Raw genomic sequence first — 18,658 nt, forward strand, 5'->3', positions numbered from 1 at the left:
GAATCAATTTTCTAGTGTTGCGCACTAACCGCAACTGAAAACAAGTCGTTCTGCCAGGTTGAGTCCCTGGTTGAAATTACTACTGCATTTTACGATGTTAAATCTACACGCAGGGCGAAACATTAAGCAGTCGATACATCCTTACATTTAGACAGCTTGTTCAGGTCTCCTGATGTCCGCACAGCATACCTCTCGTTGACGGCAGCCAAGGACTTCTCAAAACGCTTATCGTCTGACTTCAGGTAGCCATGGGAGAGAGGCTCGCTCATCGTTGCATTCCGCGCATTCACTAGCGAAACAAAACGCGCGCCGCGACTATGGTACGCGCGCCGACATAGCACTCCACTGAAGCTCCGCACACCGACCGCGCCGCCAAATAGATGGGGAAAAAAAGAAAACGGTTATACGTCATCGAGGCGAGGCTCCGCCCCTGCACGGATTTGTTGTGAAAACAGTCGCGCCCGTAGTTCTTGGGCCGGCAAGCGAAACGGTTCCTTTCGGCGCCATGGCCACGCCCCGTGACGTAGACGAAGACCGCGCAGTGGGCTCCGGAATTTTTTCGTCACGCCGGACGTGACGACTGTCGACCAATGAGAGGAGGCGAAAGAAACTGGTTCTCGTCCGGAACCGTAGTGGGATCTGGCCCCAATTCGTTTCTGCTGGGTAACAATTCATGTTGGGATGCTGGGTAACGAAGCAGCTCGACGTGCATCGATGTGCATCGACGATAACGTACAAAGACCTAATAAAGACGACTCTTCCATATAAAGAGAGTATCCGTACCAATATCAAGGCTTTACCGTCAAATTGGCAACACGAAAGGGACCATTGTAGAGACAACAAGCTACATCTCACTGAACCCATATAGGGTGCGTGGAAGGCGTGTAACCACCAGGAGCGCTTCTTTGAAGTTGTTCTATGCCGATTTCGCATTGGGCACACACACTTCACACACAATAATTTATTTACAAAAGAAGACGTACCAACATGCCAAGAATACCAAGAACCACTAACAGTCATGCATATATTACTCCCATGCACACATATTGAAGTACAAAGACGAAACCCTTTGCACAACCTATATCAACTGCACATGCCTTTACATCCTGCTTTAATTTTAGGAGATGATTGGTTAGTCCCATTACCTGAAGTGCGTAATGTCCTACATTACGCTGGCATTTTACACAAAAAATATATCAACACAACCTTCCAACAAATAAATAGTATTGTAAAACACCTCGTGTATGGCGCAGCATGGCCTTAGACACTTTCGCAACACTAAACCACATTTACCTACAAACTTTGATAAAATCGACTGTTATTCCAACTTCTCCTGCCGCTCTTGTTCATTTTTACATCTTGCAAGACCCTTCTGACCTCATGGCAAGTTGTAGGAGGAGTTTCTTTGTCCTGTTAATTACTCTTTCTAATGGAGGTGTCGTGACTCAACTGAGTATTGTACAGGTCATTATAGAATTCTTCAATTTTTTTACTGTGTCCTCGAGATTGCTGATGATATATAATTACCTTGCTTACCTTTTAGTGCGTACATCTCGGTTTGTCCTTTGCCAAGTTTCTTTCTCACTGATTTCAGGCTGCGTCCATTTTTACAGCTTCTTCAGTCTTTCTCACGTTATAGTTTCGAACATCACTTATTTTCGCCTTGTTGATCAGCTTTCACACTTCCGCGAATTCTATCATATCTCTTCAGTTGGGCACTTTCATTCTTTTTCGCTTCTTTATTACGTCCTTGGTTAATTGGGAGGGCTTGCCTACTGGTTGCCTTGGTGCCTTGCCTCCCACTTCAATTCCTGACAATGAAGCCAGCCTAGTTACGGTTTCATTCATTACCCCTGTGTCATCTTCATCTCTCTGTTCTACGGCTGCATATTTGTTCGCAAGTACCAGCCTGAATTTCTATGTTTTTACCCTTACTGCCTCTAGGTTGACCTGTTTCTTCGGGGTCAATTTTGCTCTTTCCCTCTTCAAATTGAGGTGAATCCCAGCCCTCACTAACCTATGATCACTGCACTTTACCGTACCTATCTGTTCTGCCTCCTGCAAGTGAAACATCAATATTTGTTTGTAGTAAACGACAATGCATCCGTGGTACATCTAGCGTCAACGCGTGTTCTTTACCGCACAAGATGGTTTCACCGGTAAGTTCGCGCGCAAGCAAAAGATAGAAATGATCGCTTTGCACTGAGAAAAAACGCAATAAATTTGGCGATTGTGTAAATGGCATAGCATACATGGTTCTCTTCTGTGGCGGCAAAATTCATTTGGAACAGTCTGAAAGATGCGTCAATGAATGCCTCAGACAACACCACGTTTTGTTAAAAGCTTCAAAGTATTCGCATCTTGCTGGCTGTTGTAAGCACTGTGGTTGCTATATCCGGTTTCCCAAGAAACAGAACATTCCCGACATCGAGATCAACTAACTCCTGAGCTCAGAGAATCATATGAAATCGAAAAGTGGGTTAAGCGGGTGTTAATCAACACAATGATAAAGTGTTCGCCTACCTTGATAGCATTCCACTGAGTGTTTTTTGTTTGTGCTATAAGTCACATTCTGTCATGAGTGGATCTGTTGATGTCCCCTTTATCTGTGCTCTACTGTACGGGCTCAAGAAAGTGCGCAACTAGCAGTATAATATTTGTGCTAAATAATGTTCAACTGCGAGTGAAGCACTTTCCTGTCTGCTTTTCTGTAACCTTTTTTTTCTGTGTGGCGGTGCGCTTTAAGGTCTATTCAACATTAACTTTACCCACTAGCCTGACTAACTATCTTGCTTTCTTTCAACGTAGCACACTATGATATCGGGGGAAAGCATGACCTGAGGCACTCCATGCCTAAAACACTTTTGTTGGGTGAAACACATTGTTTCTGGCACGCTTTAGAGGACCTGCCAGTATCATAATCAGGGCACAAATCGTTGTTGCGTTACGGGTGTTTGAGATAATTGCATATCTTAAAGGTACCATACCAAAGTGCACGCAAAGTGAAACGTGGCTTCGATAACACGACAAACAAGTGATTGTTCACATCAGCCCAGTGCAATATTCAGCCCTGCAACCAAGTTTATAGAAGGTGTGCGTAGTATTCAATTGACAGATTAAGGAGAAGGTGAGAGGGATGCTACCTATTATGAAGGAAGCAGTAGTAGATGTAAGCAGGCCGGCTGTCGGTGAAGAACGAAGTTTATTGCCGATGGGATGCTGTCATATATGGAAGCAGGAGCGTGACGTCACCGTGACTCAGCTCTTCTACATCATCTCTCTTTTTTTCACCAATTATGTCAACGTCTCCCAGACAATGGGTACAGACAGGGCTTGAGACGTTGCCGTGTGCTTCGTCTATGCGATGGGAAAGGCGGTTTGACGTTTGGGACATAAGACTGTAGAGCATCGTATGGTTGCGGGCCACGTCGCGTGCATGCTCTTGGGTCCGCCTGATCTCGAGGCCGTTTTCCGTTTTGAGGATCGCTGACCGTGGTGCTTCCGCTGGCCTTAGGAAGCAGGTGCCCGTGTCTGGGGAAGAGTATGTCGTACCCTGTTACCTGTTACCTTTCCCTGCGATAGGGTGGGCAGCTGTCTGCAGCCGTGGTTGTAGTATATTTTCTGGAGCTGACGGATTTCCTGCAGACGGCGGTGAACGGCTCTGCAGGGCACCGTCTCTGGCACCAGGTTCGTTGTGGGTACTGAGAGCAGAGTTCTAGTCTGTCGTCCCATGAGTCTCTGCGCAGGGGACTTCAGCTCCGCATCCCTGGAGGCATTGCGCCACTCAAGCAAAGCCTTCTGGAAGTCGTGTGTCCTGTACGAGCACGTATTAAGTAGTTTCTTAGCCCCTTGGCCAACCCTTTTAGCCATTCCGTTAGAGTGCGGGTTATACGGGTTCGAAGTTACGTGTGCGATACCTAATGTGGTGAGAAACTGAATTCCGCATTATGGAATTGTGGGCTGTTATCACTGCACAGCTTTAATGGAAGTCCATGAACAGCGAAAATCTCCGCACACCATGTTTTCAGCTGTCTTGCTGTAACGTTTTGGAATTCACGTATTTCATAAAAGAAGGAATGGAAATCTACGATTATGGCAAACTGCCGGCTGCCGTAAGAGAGCAAGTCTATTCTTACAGTTTCCTAGGGTAAGCTAGGCACTTCGTGACACAAATGTGGCATCTTCGGTTTTCCCGATTGATGTGTTTGGCAGATCTTACGAGCTCTACAGTACTGTTCAATATCCACGGACATGCTGGGCCAGAACATAACGCGTCTCTCTCGTTCTTTGATTTTGTCTGCTGCCGAATGTGCGGTGTGAAGGAAGCTCAATATTGCTGCTCTCTTTGAGTGTGGCACGATTACCTTATTGCTGCAGAACAGTAGGCCATCCTGGATGTGTATGTCCTGCCGGTATCACCAGCAGGGTCGCACGGCTTCCGGGACATCACGTTTATCGTCGGGCCAGCTTGTTTCCGCATATACTCGTAGATTGAGCAGGGTTGGATCAAGGACGTCTTCGATGCGTGCTTTGGAAGCAGAAATGAAATGGAGCACATTTACTTGAAACTGTTCGGTCTATTCAGCCATGCACACTTTGCTAGGAGACCGTAACAAAGCATCCGCAAGAAATAACTGCTTGCTCGGTTTGTAGATAACATTGACAGGGTAGAGCTGCAAGGTGAGCCTCATGCATTGCAAACAAAGAGGGCACTGGTGCAGCTGCTTCTTGAAGCTCGACACCAAAAGGCGATGATCGGTTTCAACCGTAACTTCTGGCTGACTGTAAACGTAATCGTAGAATTTCGTGCAACCGTGCACAATTGCGAGTGTTTCTTTTTTCAATTTGTGCGTAGCGCTGTTGTGCGTCCGTGAGTGACCGATACGAAAAAGCGACAGGGCGGCCTTGTTGATGAAGCAGCGCACCGACATCCAGCTGGCTCGCGCCGACTGAGCGGGAGACACTTTTTTTCGGGCTGACGTAGGATAGCACAGGTGCTTGCGCCAAGGACAGCCTGAACTTTCTGAAACTTTTTTCTTGCTGTTTGGTCCATACCCATGCAATGCCTTTGCGGAGTAAGGTTCGCAGTGGGGCAGAGACGTTAGCCATGCTTTGAATGCATCACTGCGCGAAATTATTCATACCAAGACACACTTGCAGCTTCTTACTGTTCTTGGGCGCCGGCATTTGCAGTATGTCTTGCACTCGTTGCGGGTCTAATCGCAGGCCCTCTGCACTGAATATGCTGCCCAGGTAACGCACATGGGGCTGCAAGAATGCGCATTTCTTGAGATTCAGTCTGAAATTCGGTGTCAACAAGAGTTTCAAGTGGTAATCATGCTCTTCTTTATCCTTCCCCAGAGCAATATGGCGTCCAGGATTACCGCTACACACGGTAACTCTTCTATCAGGTGGTGCATTGGTGCTCAGAAAATCTCTGGGGCCGAGGCGACGCCAAACGGCATTCGAAGAAACCGATAGCAGCCATACGGGGTGTTCAATGTGCATAGTTTTGAGCTTGACTCGTGCAGTTTAATCTGCCTAAATTCAGATCCCGTACCTAAAGTTGAAAAAAGACAGGCTCGGAAAGTCGCGGAACTATGTCCCCTATTATTGGCATAGGACAGGTTTCGCGTAACAGTGACTTGCTTAGCTCTGTTGGATCCAGGCAACTGCGTACTTTGTCCTTTTTCACTAGTGTGATCATGGGACTGGACCATTCCGTAGGTTCGGTTACCTGTGTTATTACTCCTTGGTCTTCTATGCACTGTGGTTCTGCCTCCACCTTGTCTTGAAGGACTACCGCGGCTTTTCTAGCTGGCACGACGATACCCGCGACATCTGGATTGAGCTTCACGTTGCACTAGAAGTGCCTTAGCTGACCGAGCGATTTGAAGACTTCTGCAAAAGGTTGTGCTAGGGGGTAAATATGTTCGTATTCAATGCTCTGCAAGCGGCTGATAGACCCCAAACTTTCTGCCGCTGAGTCACTCAGTGTTACCGGCACGTGCTGCTCTACAATGAAAAATATTTCTTTGTGAGATTTGTTGTTCGCTGAAAGTAACAGACGTACTTTTTCATGCGATGCAGTTTTGTGTCCAAAAAATGCCGTAAGCGTGAGCCGGCAGGATTCTATTGGCTTATGTGGTAGCGTCTCAATGTCTCGTTTCGAAATAGCGCAGCAGTTTTCGCCTGAGTCTCATTTGCACGTCACCAGTGTGCCTTCAATGTGAACCGTCGAATTCCAGTTGTCTGTTGTTATGGTAGGCAGCGTTAAAGTTTCCAAGAAATAGTCCTCGTCTGCTTCTAGACGCAGCTCCCGCAAATCTCTGCGTCTCTGAACCGCGTCTCATGATGGCGGCGGCGTCTTGCATGCTTGGGTAAAATGGTTCCGCCTGCCGTACATAACTTTATTCAATTTTATTACACGGCGAATGTCTCGGCCATCTCGACACTTTTCATGCCATTTTCCCATCCCAGTCATCTTCTGATGTGGCACCACTGCCTCTTTATGCAGTGTCTTCTGCCACCGCACCCGCCGAACGTGCCCAAGACATCTTGTTGCGCAGCATAGATGATGCCTTGACTTGAAAATTGTAACAGCGTAAACACATGCAACCACAAAGTAACAAGGACGAGACACAAGCGTGCTTGTGTATCGTCCTTGTTATTTTCTGGTTGCATGTGTGTATGATACAATTTTTAAGTAAAGCATGGACCAACTCGCCCAGAAAGGAGTTTTAATGAAAGAGATAACGCCCTCCCTCAAGCCCAGTGCAGCCAAGTCGCTCAACTACATGAACGTTTTCGTGCGTATTTTAACCTCGACCAACCTTTCTTGGGGCGCACGTCTACGGTTGTTCGCCATATTGACACTGGTGACCAAGTTCCACTGCGCCAGAGTACGTACCAGATATCACCGACCAAACGCCACGCTATCAGTCACCACGTCGACGATATTGACGCAACTATATTTGGCAGAACCATGATGCAGCGGGTTAGCGCCAGTGGGGACGACGCTGAAGTAGCGCGTGTTTTCAGGTGAAGCGGGGAAAACGAAGAAGACGTTGTTGTTGTTCCCTTGGACGACTGATAAAGTGCATTTCTTGGCGGTGCTGCTACGCATACTCATCGATCCCGTGTCGGTAAATATGATGAAACGTGGCGTGATTTAAGAACCCCACCGTACTTGGGCTTCTTCGGTCGAGTTGTTGCGTAATATTCCAGATATGTATAGTAATATTCCAGATAATATTCCAGTAATATTCCAGTAATATTCCAGATAATATTCCAGATATGTTTTTACGGCGATATTCTGAATGGAGCTCTCGGTACTTATCCCTAATTTTTTCGAAATCTGTAGAATCATCCACTGTTCCAATACTCTGGAAATGTGCTAAAGTTGTTCCAATTCACAAAGACGGTAATAAGCAGGAAATATCTAACTACAGACCTATTTCTTTAATATCAACATCTTGTAAACTATCGGAACACATTATTCATAAATATATCATTGAGTACTTATCTGAACATAATCTTTCGCATGCTCAGCATGGCTTCCGTTCCGGATTCTCCACGGTAACACAACTTCTAGAATTCTCCCATGATATTGCATCCACACTTAACCTTAGAGGACAACTTGATGCCATTTTTATTGATTACAGTAAAGCTTTTGACACAGTGTGCCATAAAAAGCTTCTCATTAAACTCAAGGCAATAATTCATGATTATAAATTACTAGGTTGGATACAGGACTACCTAAGTACAAGAACTCAGTTTGTTGCATTTAGCAATGTTCACTCATCTCGTGTCAATGTTACATCCGGTGTACCACAGGGGTCTGTCTTGGGTCCTTTGCTGTTTGTAGTCTATGTAAATGATGTCGTTGAAGTAACCGCGGGCACTTCTGTCAAAATAAGACTATATGCTGATGACTGCGTCCTTTATTCTAGTATAAGTAGTAATCATGATCAGTTAGAGCTTAATGAAGTCTTCACCCGTTTTTGCGAATGGAGCAGAACATGGCAAATGTCACTTAATTTTAAGAAAACCGTATCAATGACTTTTTCGAATAAAAAACAACCATTACAATTTACATATTTTAATGAAGCGCACAAGCTTGCAAGCGTCCACACGTTTAAATACCTTGGTGTTACTTTCTCCCCTGATCTAAAATGGCATGCTCACATTAACTGTATAACCAACAAGGCCTTGAGAAAACTGGGTTATCTTAAAAGAACCTTACGAGATGCCACTAAAGAATGTAAATTAACGGCATACAGATCACTAATAAGCCCTCAACTTGAATACGCGTCGGTAGTGTGGTCGCCACATCATTCCAAAGACATAGACATGCTTGAGTCTATTCAGAAAAAGGCCATAAGGTTTATATATAATCGTTATGACCGCCATTTATCACCGACATCGCATGCTAGCAAGCTACTACTAAAGCCACTGGCCCATAGACGTACTTGTGACCGTGTTGTTCTGCTACATGAAATTGCTCATGGGAAAACTTATGTCAATGCACCTATTGTTTTCACTAACCCTTCTTCTCGGCCCACCAGAAGAAGTCATCATCTTAACATTGTTCCTTTGAATGCAACGATTGATTGTTTTAGGTTTTCCTTTTTTCCGCATACAATTGTGATTTGGAATGGCCTTGAGGGGTCCTTGCGCGAGTTACCAAGTGATGTATTTGCCAACCTATTACCTAATCATGTTCATTAATCAACTAGCTATTCCTGATATTGTTTTTTTTCGATTGTTTGTTTTCTTTTTGCCACTCAAATGTATTCTTCAACTGATTGACATATGTATGCACTCACTCCTGCAATATCTTGCTATGCAAGATGGCAGTATATGTAAATAAAATAAATAAATAAATAATAAAAAGGATGGTACGATCAGGTTCGGCGCCGATTACCGCCCACTGAACAAGATTACACGCAAGGACGTCTATCCCCTACCGCGTATTGACGACGCCCTGAATTGCCTTCAAGGAGCCGAATATTTCTCGTCACTGGATCTGCGCTCGGCCTGTGCCCATGGCTTAATCCGACTGCCCAAAAACGGCTATGTCAGGGCTATTGGTTTATATGAAATTAATGTGATACTTTTCGGGCTTTGCGACGCGCCAGCGGCTTTCGAAAGGACGATGTACTATATTCTCCGATGATTCAAATGGCAGACCTGTCTGTGCTACATAGACGTTATGGTAGTAGTTTTTGCAGATTTTTCCTCTCATATCATTCGCCTTCAAGTTATCGAGTGTCTCACTGCCGCAGGATGACCACTCAATTTAAAAAAAAATACCATTTTTGCTCCCGTAACCAAAGATCTTAGGTCACGTAGTCCCGAAAGAAGGCATCTTACCGGATCCTGGTAAGCTTCCTGGGATTTCCGATTATCCTAAGCCCTGCACTCTAAAGGAGGTTCATCGGCTTGTGCTTGTACTTCCAGCATTTAATTCGCAATTTCGCCGCCATTATCGCCTCCTTGACGCAGCTTTTTGCCGGCAGCACCAAGCTGTCGACTTGAAATCCAGAGTGTGATGAGCCATCTACAATGCTTCGCGGACTCCTCACACCCCCTCCAATACTGCGTCACTTTGATCCCAGCGCACCTACTGAAATCCACATGGACGCTAGTGGTATCGGACTTGGTGCCGTACTCGCCTAACACAAGCGTCGCTTTGACGTGTGTGTTGTGGCATATACGGCGCCAGTGCACTGCCGGTGTGTGCCGTATCTTCCTTTTGTGGTCCGTCTTAGGTGTTCTCGCTGTAAGTTCAGAATTATGTATCAACTAGGCCCAATTCAAGTTTAACTGATGTACGTACCTGCCGTACACTAACAAAGGCAGAGTCAAATCAGCGTGCAACGAAAAAGGGATGCTTGGCCATTGTTCGGACAATCGATGAATTTCGTACTTACTTTTACGGTTGTCAGTTTGACGTTATCCCCGCAGGGGCGTCTGCGTGAGCAGGCGTTTGGTGTGTTGTGACACCACGTACCCGAGAACACGAGGGTTGGACCCTACCGCGTGTAGCTGTGTGCGGCTTTGCCATGTCTGGGGAAAAGGGGATCCTGGGGCTTGAGTAGATGCTGGCTGTTTGGACTTTAAGGCCCCGCTGCGGAGGCAACACACCTCTTCGGCCTCGGCTTCACATAGACGGCACCTCCAGACTGACCCACTTGGAGGAAATCGGCAGTCGCCTTTTCCTGTCTCTCTCTTCCTACAACCTTCGTCCTTGCCTTACTTTCCACCTTTCTTGTCTCCTTCTCTCTTCTATTTCCTTCCTTCTCCTTGGCGGCAAGGGTTAACCTTGTGTGGCTATCCTACCTTGGGTACACCATATTTGCTTATAGTTATAGCGTACGACTGGCGTCGTGCAGACTTGTACGCAAGCTCTGCCGCGTCCCTTCGTTGGGCTCCGAGGTAGGCGGTGAGCGCTGTTGTCGAATTTGTTTGTAAACTTCTTTCCCCCAACTTCCTGATCGCCTTGAGAAACGAGGGCGCACCGAAGATTTATTTCAGTTTTTCGGACACCAAATCCAGAATTTTTCCCGCTTCCATGTTGTTCACTCTGAAAAGCCAAACAAAGCAGTGTGAACCATTTCACCATTCCTTGTGTCAAAGTCCTTGACTGATGTTCTTGGTCCAGGTTATAAGGTGTCGAGGATGGCAAGTGGTGACCTCCCCTTGGAGCTCTGCGATTTGAAACAAAATGAAAAACTACCGAAACTAGTGTCATTTGGGGAGATCCACATAAAAGTTACCCCGCACTGCACAATGAACATCACCCGCGGTGTGTCTTATGATGATTTGCTTGAGCTGACTGAAGCAGAACTCCTGGAGGGGTTCAGCGAACAAAATGTGATCAATGTCAGAAGAATTAAGATGAGGGGAGATGGTAAAGAGATTCAGACGAAGCACTTATCACCTTTGGTTCAAGTGTCCTGCCCGAGTCAATCGAGGCCTGGTATATCAAGCTCCGTGTTAGGCTGTACGTGCCAAATCCCCTTAGATGTTTCAAATGCCAGCCTTTTGGCCTCAGTTCGCAGAGCTGTCGGGGCCGCCAAATATGTGCGAAATGCAGTGCCCATGTACACACCCCTGAAACTTGTGAGAACGCTCTCCACTGTGTAAACTGTGACGGGGAGCAGGCCGCGTACTCGCAGTCGTGCCCCTCCTGGAAGCAGGAAAGAATTTGTAACGATCAAAGTAAAAGAGAATATATCATTCAAAGAGGCACGCAAGCGGGTAGCATACCTGCCAAAGAAAAGCTTTGCCGAAGTGGCGCGTCAGGGAGCAGTGTCACAACGGCCTCCGGCGGCTGTCCGACCCACATGCAGTGAGTCGGCAGTTACGCCATCTGCCCCCACGGTGGTTGCAGCTAGCGATGCTCCCCCAACTGAGCAGAAGGGGCCATCGACCCCGAAGGTGGGTGCAGCCGAGGCTGCCCCAACCTCCCCGGCCCCTTCCAGCGCTGGCAACAGGCGGCGCAGCTAAGTCCCCCAGGGAGCCCCATCGACCTCCGGGCTGGTGGGCGCAGGGATCTTGCCCTCCAAGGCGGGACTCGCTCTCGCAACTTCTAGCTCGCAAGAGCACGTGTCCAGAGCCTCACTAGAGGCAATGGACACTACACCTGTCCTCAAGGCGCACCAAACGCCTAAGGAGTGGCGAGGCTCCCTCGAACGCTTCAGAAAGGGCAAAACCCCGATTACAGGGCCTCGAAAGGGGTCTGTAATCTGAGGCATCACTTCCGTTTCCGTACGCACAACACCAATTTTCTTTAAATATGGATACACAAATTATTCAATGGAATGTGAGAGGTCTTCTTAGAAACCTTGATGATGTTCAAGAACTTCTCTGCGAACTCACTCTAAAAGTGCTGTGTGTACAGGAAACCCATCTTAAATCTAAACACAGTAACTTTCTCCGTCATTATGTCCTTTTTCGTAAAGATCGTGATGATGCCGTCGCGTCATCTGGCGGTGTAGCCATTACACTCGACAAAGGTATAGCGTGTCAACATATACAACTACAAACGCCCCTAGAGGCAGTGGCCTTTCGAGTCGTACTTCTGAACAAACTTATTACCATCCGCTCTCTGTACATTATCACCTCCATAAACATGAATTCGATACATTAATAGATCAATTACCCCAACCCTATTTGGTTCTAGGAGATTTAAATGTACACAGCAACCTATGGGGTGACTCTCATTTCGATCTGCGAGGTCGACTGATTGAACTGTTTCTCTTTTCTTCTGGTGCATGTCTTTTGAATAGTAAAGCACCTACATATTATAATACTGCACATAAAACCTATTTCTCTATAGACCTCAGTATTGCATCTCCCACCCTTTTACCTGATCTTAAATGGAACGTTATTAGAAATCCATATCGGAGCGACCATTTCCCGAGAGTTCTGTCTACACCGAAGATGAATGAATGTCCCCCACAGTTTCCTCGGTGGAAAACTGATTCAGCCGACGGGGAACAGTTCCAAAAAATTACTCACATATCTTGGGCTGACATATCTGCTCTAAGCCTGGACGCTGCGGTTGAATACTTCACCTTTTTTCTGATTGATGCCACGACCAAACGTATCCCATAATCAAAGGGATCATCTAAAAAGCGCCGTGTTCCGTGGAGAAACGACGAGTGTCATAACGCGCGTAAAAAGCAGAACAAAGCATGGGGGTTGCTCCGTGATTCTCCGACTGCAGAAAACCTTCTTAATTGAAACCATGTCAGATCTCAGGGAAGGAGAACGCGCCGACAAGCTAGAAGAGAGAGTTGGCAAAAATATATATCAGAAATTAACTCTTACACGGATGAGACAATGGTCTGGAATAGAGTGCACAGAATAAAAGGTCGACAACCTTACTCGCTACCCATAGTAAATACACAGGGAGATAGTATGGAAGACCAGGCGAACTTTCTTACATAACGATGGTCTCGAATCCGGCAACATTGATGCCTTCAGGTAGCTTATGTGGGCTTATTGACCAGTTGCCTTCACCCAAAAAGATCGCGTTCTCGTGACGCCTGCGGCAAAAAGAACGTTCTATGTCCGCCGCCAAGATCTGTGAGTGGTGGCGCTGGCTAACACTCCCAGGATTCTAGTAGTATACACAAGCACCCAAGAAAGTGCATGGGGAAACGCCGCCGCGGTAGCTCAATTGGTAGAGCATCGCACGTGAAATGCGAAGGTTGTGGGTTCAGTGCCCACCTGCGGCAAGTTGTTTTTTCATCCACTTTAATTTCCATTAATTTATCGTTACATTATTTCATATATTAAGCACAAGTAATTTCCCCTATGTTGTCCTTGTTATCAGTGTTTGTTAGCTTCTCATGATATGACTTATAAAAATCGGGCCCCTCGGGTAACCCGCTTTCTTCTCGTTCATTACATAACGAGGGTCTCGAATCCGGCAACAATGATGCCTTCAGGTGGCATATGTGGGTTTATTCACCAGTTGCCTTCACCCATAAAGATCACGTCCTCTTGACGCCTGCGGCAAAAAGGACGTTCCACGTCCGCCGCCAAGGTCTGTGAGTGGTGGCGCTGGCTAACACTCCCAGGGTTCTACTAGTACACACAAATTCCCAAGAAAGGGGATCAGGAAACGCCGCCGTGGTAGCTCAATTGGTAGAGCATCGCACGTGAAATGCGAAGGCTGTGGGTTTGGTTCCCACCTGCGGCAAGTGGTCTTTTCATCCACTTTAATTTCCAATAATTTATCATAACATTATTTCATTTATTAAGCACAAGTAATTTCCCCTATGTTGTCCTTGGTGTCAGTGTTTGTTGGCTTCTCATGATATGGATATGGAAAAGGCATATGACACTTCGGGATTTTTTCGGGATCTGCTTCGGGATCTTTCTGGAATGGGTATACGCGGCAACTTGCTGACCATTATTGAGGGCTACCTGTCTGGCAGAACATTTCGCGCTAGAGTTGGCAATGTGCAGTCTCGATCATTCTTACAGGAGACAGGTGTACCGCAGGGTGGAGTGCTGAACTGTTCGCTCTTTACTGTGAAAATGATCTCCTTACATACCATCATACCTTGCACACTCTTTTACTCGGTCTATGTGTACGATGTACAGATAGCTTTTAGGTCGTGCAATCTTAGCATGTGCGGGAGACAGCTACACCTTGGCCTAAACAAACTCTCAAAGTGGTCAGAAGATAATGGTTTTTAATTTACCCCCCAAAAAAGCACATGTGTTCTCTTCTCAAACAAGACAGGCATGTTGTCGGAATCCGCCATCAACCTCAATGGAGAACGACTATCGGTCAGCCTTGAACATAAATTTTTAGGTATTATTTTGAACGGAAAACTTAATTTCATTCCCCACTTGAAATATCTTAAAGCGAAGTGCCTGAAGACTATGAACCTGCTGAAGCTACTCTCTCGAACAAACTGGGGCAGTGACAGGAGGTGTTTGCTTAGCCTTGTACGATCACGCCTCGACTACGGAGCCATGGTGTACCAATCCACATCGGACAGTGCTCCCAAAATTCTCGACCCAGTCCACAATCAAGGTCTACGGCTGTCAACAGGCGCATTGAGGACAAGCCCTGTGGAATGTATGTCGAAGCGAACGAATGGTCCTTACACATACGCAGCACATATCTGAGCTTCTGCTACTTTTTAAAATGTATATCAAATAACGAACATCCGTGCTACTCAACTGTACTTGACTTGTTTTCTGCAAGACTTCACCGTAACCGCCCATCTGTTCGAGCTCCTCTGTCTGTACGCTTGGTACAACTCGCTAATAAAACCGGTATTCAACATCGAGAAACAGTCCTAATGACGCCCACTAACCTTGAACCACCTTGGCAATGGCAGACTATCCAGTATGAAATGTCTTTCGTCGCAATAACAAAACATGCGCCTGAGGGGCATATACAATCACACTTTCTCGAACTCCAGGCGAAGTACTCCTCCGCGGAGTTTTATACAGATGCTTCAAAGTCTACTTATGGTGTAGCTTATGCAGCGCTCGGACCTTCATTTTCAACGTCCGATGCATTAAATCCAAACACCAGCATTTTCACAGCGGAGGCATACGCGATCCTTTCTGCTGTGAAACATATAAAACAAACAGGTATAACAAAGGCTGGTAGATTCACAGACTCATTAAGGGTTGTTAGTTGCATATCAAGTCTACGAAAACACAAAAACTCTATGCCTAATGAAGTCTACAACCTTCTATGTTCAGCATACATGTCTAACCAAATGATTGCTTTTTGCTGGGTGCCTGGCCACAGAGGCCTAGAGGGCAACGTAGCTGCTGATGAAAGGGCTACATCCGTACCTTTTTGTGATGCAAACGTTATTATACCTGTACCCTACACAGGCCTTAAGCCATTTTTGCAGCATAAACTACGGAAATATTGGCAACGGCAATGGGACACTCAGGTATCCAACAAACTGCACCTAATCAAACCGAAAATAGGAAACTGAATCTCTGAGAAAACGACAAGACATCAGGAAGTACTTCTCTGTAGGTTAAGAATCGGGCACAGCTATAGCACTCACTTGTATATTCTAACTGGAACTAACCATCCGACATGCACTAGGTGTGAAAGTAGAATTATAGTCCTTCATGTTCTCGTTCAGCGTCCATTATTAGAAGAGGAGAGAAAAAGTTCTTCCCTTCCTTATACCCTCATAAAATACCTCTGCACCCAGGCTTCTTTTTAGGCAATGACTCTCTATTTAATTTTAAATCGGTACTCAAGTTCTTAGAAGAAATTAATACCATAGAAATAATTTGGCTAAGCTATTTGTAGCACAGCCTCTGCTTAGAGGCTGTAGCTGCAATGAAATCACATACAGAGCACATGCCTCGCAGCCCTTGCGCTGAAGGGCTCTGCAGAGGCACTGGTGCTGCTATAAATTAAGATGTTTTAGTATTTAATCCTTTACAACGTAGTTTTACAACCATAGAACTGACTTTTCATTGACATTATCTTAATAGATACAATTTTACACCATCTACAGCGAATATTTTAGGCCAATATACAGCCACTCCATTACCGCCATATTCATCGATACTCATTGCCATCCATCACCAAACGTCATAGCGCTCTTTGTCCATTTCTGGCCTTTGCGCCAAGAAACAATATCCATCATCAGTGTGACGTTATCACCAACCACCATGCCCTGTGTTGTATGTCGTCGTTGAAAGATCCCACTGGACTCCTCGCTCGCTGGGCTTTATAGCTTCAAGGATATGATATTCGCGTCATTTATCACTCGGAAAGAAAACACACAGACACTGACGCCCTCTCCCGTTCGCCCGTACCTTCTGAACCTGTCTGCTCAACAACTTCCAGCTGCGATCCGTCATCCCTTACCGTCACCGACATCCCGGCGGAACAGCGCAAAAATCCCTGGGTCGCTTCTCTCCTTGAGCATATATCTCGATCTTCGGCTGACCTGCCCTCACGTGCCCTTCGTCGTCAGTCTCCGCACTTTGCCGTTCGCGAAGCCTTGTTGTACCATCTCACTTACTTAACCGACAGCCGGACGTAGCTCCTTGTTATTTCTCGTCGTCTGCGCTCAGACACTTGCAGCGTTTTCCACGATGACCCTAAATGTGGCCACGCTGGCACATTAAAAACGTACTCCCGTCTTCGGCTGCGGTACTACTTGCGCGGCATGTATCGCTACGTTCGCCAGTATGTCAGGCCCTACGTGTCAGGGCCGCAAGACACCTCCTCACAGCACCGCCGGTCCTCTACAGCTATTGCCTTGCCGTGCCCGACAGTTAGACCACGTTGGACTCGATCTTTATCGTCCGCTTCCGAACACCCCTGACGGCCACTGGTGGGTCATTGTCGCCGTTCACCACCTCACAGGGTATGCTAAAACATCTGCGCTGCCAACCGCCAGCGCGAAAGACATTGCTTACTTCCCTCTTCATCACGTCATTCTATGACATGGTCCACCATGTGAATTACTAAGCGACCGTGGCCGCGTGTTTTCCTCAAATGTCATCGAAGCGCTCTTAAAAAAGGAATTTCGGATTGTACATTGCACCGTTTCAGCCTACCATGCTCAAACTAACGGCACGACGGAACGTTTCAATCATACCCTTGCCGAAATGTCTCGCGATGTAAATGTCCGACAATCACACGAATTTGGATCCGGTACTACCAATCATAATTTGCGCATATAACTCTGCTTCCCAAGTTACCACTGGTTTCAGACCCTTCTTTCTTCTCTATAGCGGTGCAGCGGTAGTGTAGAGGTAGAACTCCCGCCTCGCGTGCAAGAGGTCCGTGGTTCGAATCCCGGTGCCTGCAATTTTCCACCGGATTTAAAAAAAAATCCGCGCGTTGATAAAATTGCACAAACAGGCCTGGAGTGTGGCCTGATCCCGGTGACCAGAACCGCTAACGCACTCCCTCACCAGAGCAGGATTGGCCACCCTGGTGCAGTACTTGGCCACAACCTCCTATATGAACACAACAATCAAAACCCGGCCCTCAGTCCCCAGCAGCCGCGAAGCAACTGACCACGGCGGCGGTCAGACCTGCAACGCAGCAGAGGGTGCTAAGAATCACTGGCTCCGGACAGGCCGCCAATGGAATATGAACCTGGCAACGTTTAACGCTAGAACGTTATCTAGTGAGGCGAGTCTAGCAGTGCTATTGGAGGAATTAGAGGGCACTAAATGGGATATAATAGGGCTCAGTGAAGTTAGGAGGCCAAAAGAAGCATATACAGTGCTAAAAAGCGGCCACGTCCTGTGCTACCGGGGCTTAGCGGAGAGAAGAGAACTAGGAGTCGGATTCCTGATTAATAAGAATATACCTGGTAACATACAGGAATTCTATAGCATTAACGAGAGGGTGGCAGGTCTTGTTGTGAAACTTAATAAGAGGTACAAAATGAAGATTGTACAAGTCTACTCCCCTACATCCAGTCATGATGACCAGGAAGTCGAAAGCTTCTATGAAGACGTGGAATCGGCGATGGGCACAGTGAAAACTAAATACACTATACTAATGGGCGACTTTAATGCCAAGGTAGGCAAGAAGCAGGCTGGAGACAAGGCAGTGGGGGAATATGGCATAGGCGCTAGGAATAGCAGGGGAGAGTTATTAGTAGAATTTGCGGAACAGAATAATATGAGGATAATGAATACCTTCTTCCGCAAGCGGGATAGCCGAAAGTGGACGTGGAGGAGCCCGAACGGTGAGACTAGAAATGAAATAGACTTCATACTCTGCGCTAACCCTGGCATCATACAAGATGTGGACGTGCTCGGCAAAGTGCGCTGCAGTGACCACAGGACGGTAAGAACTCGAATTAGCCTAGACCTGAGGAGGGAACGGAAGAAACTAGTACATAAGAAGCCGATTAATGAGTTAGCGGTAAGAGGGAAAATAGAAGAATTCCAGATCAAGCTACAGAACAGGTATTCAGCTTTACCTCAGGAAGAGGGCCTTAGTGTTGAAACAATGAACGACAATCTTGTGGGCATCATTAAGGAGTGTGCAATGGAAGTCGGTGTTAACTCCGTTAGGCAGGATACCAGCAAACTATCGCAGGAGACGAAAGATCTGATCAAGAAACGCCAATGTATGAAAGCATCTAACCCTACAGCTAGAATAGAACTG

General features: G+C 46.5%; 1 protein-coding gene, 1 long non-coding RNA gene and 2 other non-coding genes across 11 annotated transcripts in view; 3 read left to right on the top strand and 1 right to left on the bottom strand.

The window, feature by feature from the left end:
- LOC135911538 (chymotrypsinogen B-like) overlaps positions 1-18,658 on the top strand; it is a 799,265-nt gene that overhangs the window by 205,729 nt on the left and 574,878 nt on the right. The window lies entirely within an intron of this gene.
- The window catches only part of LOC135911540 (uncharacterized), a 302,235-nt gene that overhangs the window by 2,019 nt on the left and 281,558 nt on the right, over positions 1-18,658 (bottom strand). The window lies entirely within an intron of this gene.
- TRNAS-UGA (transfer RNA serine (anticodon UGA)) lies at positions 13,178-13,250 on the top strand. The gene has a single exon. It is a non-coding gene; the product is annotated as a tRNA-Ser (tRNA).
- Positions 13,645-13,717, top strand: TRNAS-UGA (transfer RNA serine (anticodon UGA)). Its single transcript has one exon. It is a non-coding gene; the product is annotated as a tRNA-Ser (tRNA).

The sequence above is a fragment of the Dermacentor albipictus genome, chromosome 7, assembly GCF_038994185.2.
Source record: "Dermacentor albipictus isolate Rhodes 1998 colony chromosome 7, USDA_Dalb.pri_finalv2, whole genome shotgun sequence".
Lineage (NCBI taxonomy): Eukaryota > Metazoa > Arthropoda > Arachnida > Ixodida > Ixodidae > Dermacentor > Dermacentor albipictus.